This window comes from Rhinopithecus bieti, unplaced genomic scaffold (assembly GCF_001698545.2).
Source record: "Rhinopithecus bieti isolate Rb0 unplaced genomic scaffold, ASM169854v2 scaffold_7049, whole genome shotgun sequence".
In the NCBI taxonomy this organism is placed as follows: Eukaryota; Metazoa; Chordata; class Mammalia; order Primates; family Cercopithecidae; genus Rhinopithecus; species Rhinopithecus bieti.
Window position 1 is genome coordinate 3092328 of NW_016805922.1, and position 10558 is coordinate 3102885.

Sequence of the window (10558 nt, forward strand, 5' to 3'; positions counted from 1 at the left end):
GNGCCCTGCCCCCAGAGGTGGAGTCTATAGAGACAGGCAGGTTTCCTTGAGCTGCTGTGAGCTCCACCCAGTTCGAGCTTCCCAGCGGCTTTGTTTACCTACTTAAGCCTCAGCAATGGCGGGCGCCCCTCCCCCAGCCTGGCTGCTGCCTTGTGGTTAGATCGCAGCAGACTGCTGTGTTAACAATGAGGGAGGCTCCGTGGGCGTGGGACCCTCGTGGCCAGGTGAGGGATATATTCTTCTGGTGTGCCCATTTGCTTAAAGCACGGTATTGGGGTGGGAGTTACTCGATTTTCCAGGTGTTGTGTGTCTCAGTTCCCCTGGCTAGGAAAAGGGATTCCCCTCCACCTTGTGCTTCCCAGGTGAGGCGATGCCTCGCCCTGCTTCAGCTCTCACTGGTCAGGCTGCAGCAGCTGACCAGCACTGATTGTCCGGCACTCCCTAGTGAGATGACCCCAGTACCTCAGTTGAAAATGCAGAAGTCACCGGTTTTCTGTGTCGCTCGCGCTAGGAGTTGGAGACTGGAGCTGTTCCTATTCGGCCATCTTGCTCCGCCCTCCGAGAAGTCTATTTTTCAACCAATGTTTTAAAAATCCATTTTCAGTCCAACTAAGCCAAATCTGTTTTTTTTTCTTTTTTTTTTTTAGTTTTTAGAGTTTTCCAAAGGCAATTTATTTTAAGTTTTATACCCAGTAGCAGTTTAAATTTTAGTGACATCTGAAAAATGGCTTATAGAATTAAAAAAAAAATAGGTACAATGCACAAATATAAAAAGGAAGCATTGGTATTTTATTCTTGTCTCAACGCCTATCTCCTTTTGGCCACTGGACTTAAGTTTTCTTCCCAGGCTATGTCAACAGAAAATGTACCATTTTGCTTCTTGAAAATGCCAAAAAATATGCCAAATATAAATGGATGCAAAATTTAAAAAAAATCATTTTATTTGAAATAATTGTTGTATATACCATAAAGCACTAAGTTATTGTTCAAACAGATCATTAGTATGATTCATTAATGTGATTCTTTAATATTTGCTTTATTTCACTTTCTTTTTCATAGGTATAAAACTATGAATGGCACGTTACAGCTTAGAAGAATTTTCATGTATTTATTTCATTTCTTTGGCATAAATTCCAAATAGGAATTTATTTTCCCAGTCACCACACACAGTCATGCCTTGCTTAACGATGGGGATATGTTCTGGGAAATGCATTTTTAGGCAGTTTTATCATTGTGTGAACATCATAGAAGGTGCTCATACAAACCTAAAGTGCATATCCTAATCCATCTCTGCTGTATGGTACAGCCTGTTATTCCTAGGCTACAAACTGGTATGGCATGTGACTGCACTGAATATGTTAGAAAACTGGATCATGGTGGTAAGTATTTGTTTATGTAAATATACCTACACATAGAAAAGGTACTGTAAAGATATGACACGAAAGATTGAAAAATGGTATGCATGTATAGGGCACTTATCATGAATGAAACTTGCAGGACCTGAATTTGCTCTGGGTGAGTCAGTGAGTGGTGAGTGAATATGAAGGACTGGGACATTACTGTATACCACTGTAGACTTTATAAATACTGTACACTTAGTCTACACTAAGTTTATTAAAAATATATTTTCTTTCCTTAATAATAAATTTTAGCTCACTGTGATTTTCTTTATACACTTTTTTAAAGTTTTTGAGACTTTTGTTTAAAACATAAACACAGCTGTACACAAATATTTTTTCTTTCTTTATATGCTTTTTTTTTTTTTTTTTTTTTTTTTTTTTTTGAGGCAGAGTTTCACTCTCGTTGCCCAGGCTGAAGTGCAATGGTGCAATCTTGGCTCAGTGCAACCTCCGCCTCCCAGGTTCAAGTGATTCTCCTACCTCAGCCTCTCGAGTAGCTGGGATTACAGGCATGTGCCACCACGCCCAGCTAATTTCTGTATTTTTAGTAGAGGTGGGTTTCACCATGTTGGCCAGGATGGTCTCTATCTCTTGACCTTGTTATCCACCCACCTCAGCCTCCCAAAGTGCTGGGATTACAGGCATGAACAATTGCACCCAGCCTGTATTCTTATTCTACAAGCTTTTCTCTGTTAATTATTTTTTACTTTTTAAACTTTGTTAAAAATGGAGACACAAACAGATGCATTACCCTAGGCCTACACAGGGTCAGGATCATCAATATCACCGTCTTCCACCTCCACATCTTGTCCCACTGAAAATTCTTCAGAGGCACTAGCATGCATGGAGCTATCATCTCCTATAATAATAATATCTTCTGGAATACCACCTGAGAGACCTGCCTGAAACTGTCTTATAGTACACTTTTTTTTTTTTTAACAAGTGGAAGAACACTCTAAAATAATGATAGAAAGTATGGTATAGTAAATACATAAACCAGTAACATAGTCATTTAGTTTATTATCATTGAATATTATGTACTATACATGATTGTATGAGCTACAGTTTTATACAACTGAAAGCACAGTGGGTTTGTTTATGCCAGCATCACTGCAAACACAAGAGCAATATGTTGCACTATGATACGAGGACATGAGGTGGTAAGAAATTCTTAGCTCCCTTATAGTATCATGAAACCACCATTGTATATGTGGTCTGTCATTGAGTGAAACATCGTTATGTGGTGCATAGCTGTAGTTGTGGACATCATGATTCAGATATTCAATGCCAAATGTCAAATATCATCCTTTTTTTGTCACTATTGGCATTCTGGCCTCAACCCAAATTAGCTGAGCTCTTGCTTCGTGCAAGGTATCACAATGAGGTTTAAGAGTACGAAGTAGCATCATTGTTCATAGCTTGCAGGATATATAACAAAGTGAGGAAAGTAATCCCTCTGTGAAGATAAAATAATTAACAATTTAAAAAATGAAAAACACAATGTTTTAATAACACCTCTCAACACCTTCCTTCATCAGTGATGTGACTTTCTTCCTTAAAGTTCTGATATCACATTTATCCCATGAATAGGAAGGAAAATATCACCTAGGAAGATGTCGGGTAGAGCCTCAGAGGGAATGATGAGAGAGACTGACAGAAGACAGAGGTGGGGAATGTTCAAAAATGAGCATTCCAGCTTTGTCTCTCAGTTTCAAACATTAGAAATGGAGGATATTAAAAACTTCAGATAGGGTGTCAAAGATGACAGAAAAGGAGATCCCCAGGAAGTACCCCAAATTTTGCTTTAGATCTGTAGTTATTAGGACTGATTATGAATTTTGGAAGCAAGTGACAACCCAATGACCCCAGAGACACAAATATATAGACAGAAATACACATATCTACAGTTGACCCCTGAACAATGCAGGGGCTAGGGACTCTGAATCCATGTGCAGTAGAAAATTTGTGTCTAAAATTTTGACTACCCACAAACTTAACTACTAATAGCTTCCTTTCGACCAGAAGCCTTACTGATAACATAAACCATTGATTAATACACATTTTGTATGTTGTATGTATTATATATTGTATTCTTACAATACTGTTAGCTATAGAAAAGGAAATATTATTTTAAAAATCATGAAGAAGAGAAAATTATTTCCTACGCATTGAGTGGAGGTGTATCATCATAAAGATCTTCATCCTCATCATCTTCACATTGAGGAGCTGAGCGGGGAAGGGAAGAGGAAGAGCTGTTCTTGCTGTCTCAGGGTGGCAAAAGTGGAAGAGGTGGAGGAGATAGAAAGGGAGGCAGGAGAGCCAGGCACACTTAGTGTAACTGGTATTGAAAAAAATCCACATGTAAGTGTTCTTACATGATTCAAACCTGTGTTGTTCAAGGGTCAGCTGTATATACATACATAAAAATACACATGAGTATTACAAATAAGTGTATCATAGGTGATTATTTAAAATGACTATTATACATTGGTGCTTCCCAGATGATAACCAGTGACTAGACCTGGTTTATGATAAAGTTCTCACCGGTCTATAGCAGAATGACAAAAATAAGAACAATGTAGTTAGGTTTTCATAAAGTTAAATTTATTTCATGCTTTCCATGATAATTATGAGGCTGTAAATGCAGGTTATAAAATGACAGCATTATTAGATGATTGGTTCATCAGAAATTATATTTAAAAGAATGTTAGCAACATGAAGTAACCTTCATATTTTTATGTATGTGTGAGAGGGGTCTGCTTTTGGCAAACTGTGTTTGTCTGTTAAATCACAAGCTCAGGGAACCAGTGATTTTACAGAACAGTTGCTCTGGGTTGAATAACATTCTCTCCACCACCCTAAAACGTATATGTTGGAAGCTCTAATACCCACTGTCTTAGCATGTAGCTGTATTTGGAGGTAGCTCCTTTAAAGAGGTAATGAGGTTAAAATGAGGCCATTAGTGTGGGCCCTAATCCAATGTCACTGGGTCCTTATAGGAAGACATTAAGACACAGAGAGAGACACCTGGGGTACATATGCACACAGGGACTACCTTGTGAAGAAGCAGCAAGAGGGATGCCATCTGCAAGCCAAAGAGAGAAACCTAGAAGGAAACCAGCACTGCCAGCTCTTTGATCTTGGATGTCTCACTTCCAGGACTGTGAGAATATAAATTTATGATGTTGAAGCCGCCAGTCCATGGTATTTTGTTACGGCAACCCATGAAAACCAACACAAGTGTTATACTTACTAGGAGGAAGCAGTTGTTTAAATCTGGGGTCAGAGGCTGCCTCAAGGAACAGGTAGGAGGTAAGTTAGAGCGGATTCATTTGGAAACTAGGAGGAGGGCATTCTAGGAGAGAAGACTGCTGGTAAAAAACATGCAAGAGCTAGTCCATGTAGCATCTTAAAACAGGGAAGAATAGTTTAACTTGAGTAAACTTTGTAATGAGAGTTCAAGTTGGTGAAAAGTAGGTTCAAGTTAATTCAAAAAATTTTGAATGTCATGCATCAAGAATTAAATGTTTAGCTTGTGTTAGGCAGCTCCACTGTATACAAATGAGGAGGAAACAGACACTAAGAAAATAAAGGCATCGACTACAAAACATTGTTTTGAGAAGTTTAATAATTAAATGCAACGAAACATGACAGAATGTCAAGGCGTTGACAAAATGTAGAAACCATGACCAAAGAAAGAGTTCGTCACTCAGAATTTAAAACCAAAAAGGCTTATTGCTGAAACAAAGGTGAACTATGGTGACCAGGAACAGTCTCATTTGGTAGAGCACACTGATGATCTACTATGGAATTTGGTAGAAGAATTTGTTTGCAGTTGGGTTGCTCACAGATGTGAAGGTGTGGAGGAAAATGCATGTTGACTTTAGTAGTGTGTTTTCTGCTGTTGCCTGATGGGCATGATCGATTGAACAAGTTTCACTTGTTTGCTTGGCAGTTTGCTTGTCACTGCAGCTATAGAAAAATCAGTCATGCCCAAATTGTTTGCGGGCTTCCTTATTTTCAACATGAAGTAATAGCCAAGACTTCATGTCTTTCTTCTAAATGTTGCTTAGTTCAGTCATTTCTCTTCCTACCATTGTTAGATCTTGCTGAGAGCTCATCTTTGCTAGATCATGCTGAGAGCTTATCTGCTTGTTACGTACTTCCCCAGAGCTTTCACACCACGTTATTCTCTAGGTCATCCTCAGATTAATTGTGCTAAAGTAAGTATGCAATAACATCACTGTCCTTCCCAACCAACTCTAATAAATCACAACCCTCTACAACCTAAAATTTGTCCTTCTTGCATCTGTACTTTTTATGATGCAGTCCAACTTGCAATCTAGGATTAGCTTCCTCTATTGCCCACCTCATACACTGACCTTTACTAGGACATTTTTATCACTGTGCCCTGATATGATACATTTTAAATCCTAACTTCAAGTTTGTGTTTACCATTTTTTAAAACAATTTACAATGGCATCCATTTTAAGAGATTTTCAAGAATAAAAGCTACGGAATATCACACAGATTTCTGATAATGACTACATACACACACAACACACACTCACACTCCCACACACACTCACTCTATTAAAGTTTATCTTCAAATGCAAGGATCAGACAGTTATCAGTTACCTTAATTTGATATTGTTTTCAATAGGTAGTGCTTTAACTTAAATTATTTAGGAAATCATCTCAAATTACTATAATACTTTAAATTCTCCTTAGAGATACAGTCAACAAAAATAAACTGACCTTCTGAAATCAGAATTCAGTAAAATGTAAATCATTTAAAAATAACTCAAAAAAGGCACTGATCTTTTCCCCAACTCCCCACCCCCAGTTAGTAGAGTAGCTTAGGTCAGAGATGGATCATCTTATCTCAATGGATTCATAGGCAAACAAATGGCTCTGAGTTTTGTCTCTCTTTCTTTCTTCATGCTCCATTAAGAAGCAACAAAAAATACATTTTCATTTTTCTGTTCATTAAAGAAGAATGAGTGTGGTAGAAAATGAAATTTAGCTTATTTGGACTGTGCTCAATTTAACGAGATTGACCTTTTCCATTCATTTTGATATGGTTTTTGGTTTTAAATAGACAAACAGACTTATTTTCAGGAAGTATTGTAATTGTTTCTCATCTCATAAACAGTAAATCTTACACAGATGAACTGCAGAACTGCCACCTTCACAGATGTCTTATCACCTCAAAGTTACCAACATTAAATCTTAATTTTAATTAAAAATATAAAAATCAGCACAGATATTTATGTAAGTTAAGCTTAATGGCAAAGACTGATTCTAGCTTAATTATGCTTTAATTGCAGGACGGTCCAGGTGATATGGCTCCCATGAGTGGAGGAACACCAGGGTTCTTGGTCCTTATGCCAGTTTAGGTAAAATGACACGGACACACATGGAGTGGTTTTAAGGAGTGGAGAGCTTAATAGGCAAGAAAGGGCAAGAAGGGATAAGAAGGGACAAGAAGGAAGGGAGAAGGAAGAAAGAAGCAGCTCCCCTGTACAGACACAGAGGGAAGGGGGCTCTGAATCTGAAAGATGAGGTCCCCACCTGCCACGGACATCAGCCAGGTATATAGGCAGAGGCTGGAGGAAGCGGTGTTTGATTTGCATAGGGCTCAGGGGATTGGTTTGACTAGGCATGTCATTCATGTAGCCCGTGAAAGAGCTGGCCCTCCTACCATACTCTTTTAATATGCACATGTGGGGGCCATGATGTTCTACACACATGGGTATATGTGGGGGTGGCCATGTTGCCAGGAACATGCGGGGCAAGGGCAAAAAGGCCTCCTAATTGCCATGTTGGGTGGACCCAGTTTCTAATGGCCAGTATTTGCATTTCACAGGTTGCCTGCCTGGCTCTAAGAGCCTGGGCTTTACAAGAAACATTTCTGGAGATGCTTTAAAAAACAAAAGCTTCCCAAGGATCACTTTCCTCTCTAGTTGCCTAAAATAATTTCTTAGTAACTCCTACTACACAGGTTGGTAAAAACATGTTTACCATACATATCATAGATGAGAGTTATTACAAGCTTTATCATCTGGATAGCCCTCACGAAGCAACCAATATTCAAAATATTTTCATGAAGTGTCCACTATACAGCATTTATTGCATAACTGATTGTGACAAAACTAAACAATAAAATAATTTTGTAAAATTAATTTATCTTCTGGTTGGAAAATAGTCACATGAAAAACAAGCAGTTGAATTAAATTAGAAAGTGCAAGATAATGGAGGCAATAAATTCACTGAAAGGTTCAGAATATAGAAAGTCACAGAGTTGGACAAACCCAAAGATAAGATTCCAGAAACAAATAAGCCAGTTTGACAAAGTTGGGAAAACCCAAGGATAAGATTCAAGAAACAAATAAACCAGTTTGACAAAAGCGGAAGATGTATTAGAACAAAATAAATGGTTAATTATTGCGACCAGATATTAAGGAGTTTGAGGAATCATTGCATAGAATTTGAACTTTGTCCTATATAACACAAGAAACAAGCCAATGTCCTCTGTGAAGAAAACTCAAATAATTTAAGTCACATATAATTCATTAAGACTTCATTACTCAAGCTTAAAACTATTTTCTTTTTCTTTCTTTTTTTCTTTTTTTGAGACAGGGTCTCAGTCTGTCACCCAGATTGGAGTGCAGTGGTGTGATCTTGACTCACTGCAACCTCCACCTCCCAGGCTCAAGCAGTTCTCCTGCCTCAGCCTACTGAGTAACTGAGATTACAGACGCATGCCACCATGCCCAGCTAATTTTTGTATTTTCAGTAGAGATGGGATTTCACCATGTTGGCTACGCTAGTCTTAAACTCCAGACCTCAAATGATCCACCTGCCTTGGGCTCCCAAAGTGCTGGAATTACAGTCGTGAGCCACCACATGCAGCCCAGAACTGTTTTTAAATATGGTGAGAAATTTAGAACATTCCCAGGATTCAGCTAAATCCTTAGTATGCTAACAGGTTTTATACCACATTTCTTGTGTTTTTGTTTTACTGGCATTTACAGACAATGAATTCGAAAAGAAAAATAACTTATCTGAGCTTACAAATTAATATGTCCATTAATCTCTTTTAAACTTCTGTCTTATTCTTTATATCCACAGTGTAATAGCAGCTAGGCCTGGAAGGCAATCACTTAATCCATTCAACCAATACTTGAGTGCCAGGTATTCTCCTAGTCTGGTGATAAAACAGTGAAAAAAGGCCAAAGAAAAATAAATAAACAAACAACAACAGCAACAACAACAATACAGCAAAACAGAAACTGTTCTGTCCTCAAGGATTTCCATCCTAGAAGATGATCATTAATCAATAATCTTAAGAGTTAATCAACTGGTGATATAAATGCATAATTGTTATGAATGCTGTGAGAAAGAGATAAAATCATGCAGTTCAGGAATTGACCTAATCAAGGAACCTTTTTTTAGGGGAATGAGATGCTTATGAGGAGAAGTTAAAAATAAGAAACAATTAACTAGGTGCGAGGAGAGGTGAGAAATTTTCAGAGAAAGATAGCAACATGTGCATAGTTCCTGAGAAAGGAGTCATGGTATCACATCACAAAACTGTCCCTATGTTTGGATGTGATTGACAAGCATCTACACACTTTCTTCAGACTAAATCAGGTCACCCAAATATTTATGTAAATAAAGTTTTATTGAAACACAGCCACACCCTTTCATTTTCATGTTTTCCATGGCTGCTTCACCCACTAATGAGGTCACGTTGGGTAATTGTAAGAGAGACTGTGTAGCCCACAAAGACTAAAATATTTGCCATCTGGTCCATTGCCAATCTCTATTTTAAGACTCTTAATCAGGTATGCAAAGCTTTGGCCAATCGGGGAAAAATTTCATCAAGGTTCTTGTGACTAAATGTATAACTTCATTCCAAAAGTATTATCATGTTTAGAAATAAAATCATAAGCAGTTTCTCAAAATATAAATTATATTAAAATCTATCCTACCTCAAGTAAAGACAGGGGTTCCAGCCCTCTCTACCTGAATATTGAACCAATCCTACAAGGCAAAACACATACTTCAGAAAACACTGCTGGAGACTATAAAATTAAGAAAGTACCCTACATTTTCAAAGCAACCATAGTCATCTGCTTTTCTCTAAAATGTTTAAAATAAATTCTCTCATGAAGAAAAAAAATGAATAAAATAATGATCATGTATATACTCTACAAATAAATTCAACACTTAACATTTTGCCATATTTTGATATGTCACATTACATATTGTGACTGTGTGTTAGCAAACTTTTGTTTTATAGAATTTATGCAAGCTGCACATATTATAATACTTCATCCATAATTTCTTTAGGATGCCTCCCTTACAAAGGTATTCTCCTACATAATCACAATGTCACTATCATATCACAAATAAAACAGTAATTTTTTAAATAGTTAATACACAGCCAACATTCAATTTTAACCCATTTGTCTTTGGACAACTATAAAAATCATTCATTGAATTAAATTATTTCCCTTTGGTCTTTATCATCCTGTTACAGGTATTCATTTGTTTTCTCATTATATTGACTTTCAGTACAGATCAAAACAGTTATTTTATAGAACATCTTACATCCAGAATTGTCTCATTGTGTCTTTTAGTGTTTTCATTCTTTCTTGCATTTCCTGGAAGTTTGATTGTAACACATTGAATAAACACTAGCACATGTGTCTAAAGTGATACTTTTGGAAAAAAAAAAGAAAACGGGAGAGAGACAAGCAAAGAAAAGAAAACCAAAAGACAGAAACTTAAATCTCCTTGGAGGCAATGTTATATTACTTTTTACCTTGAATATTTTTAATCAAATGGAAATAAGTATTCAGTCTGCTTTTTTAGAAGAAGCTATATTTTACCCTTAGTTAATGAAGTGAAGTGCTTCTTTATAGGAAATTCAGTCAAGAATGTAGGACAGATAGTATTAAAAGTCACCATTTTACAAGACCCAAGAAATGATTGATTGAGCAAAGGACAACCAAAAGATTCTAAAACTATTAGATGTCAGTGAAACAAGAGAGTTCACTTGACATTTTCATGAGACTTGTGAGAGAGGTGGCTTGTTTACTCAGCTGCTGCTCTCAACCCCTTATGAGAGGGAACATGCAAGCAGATGG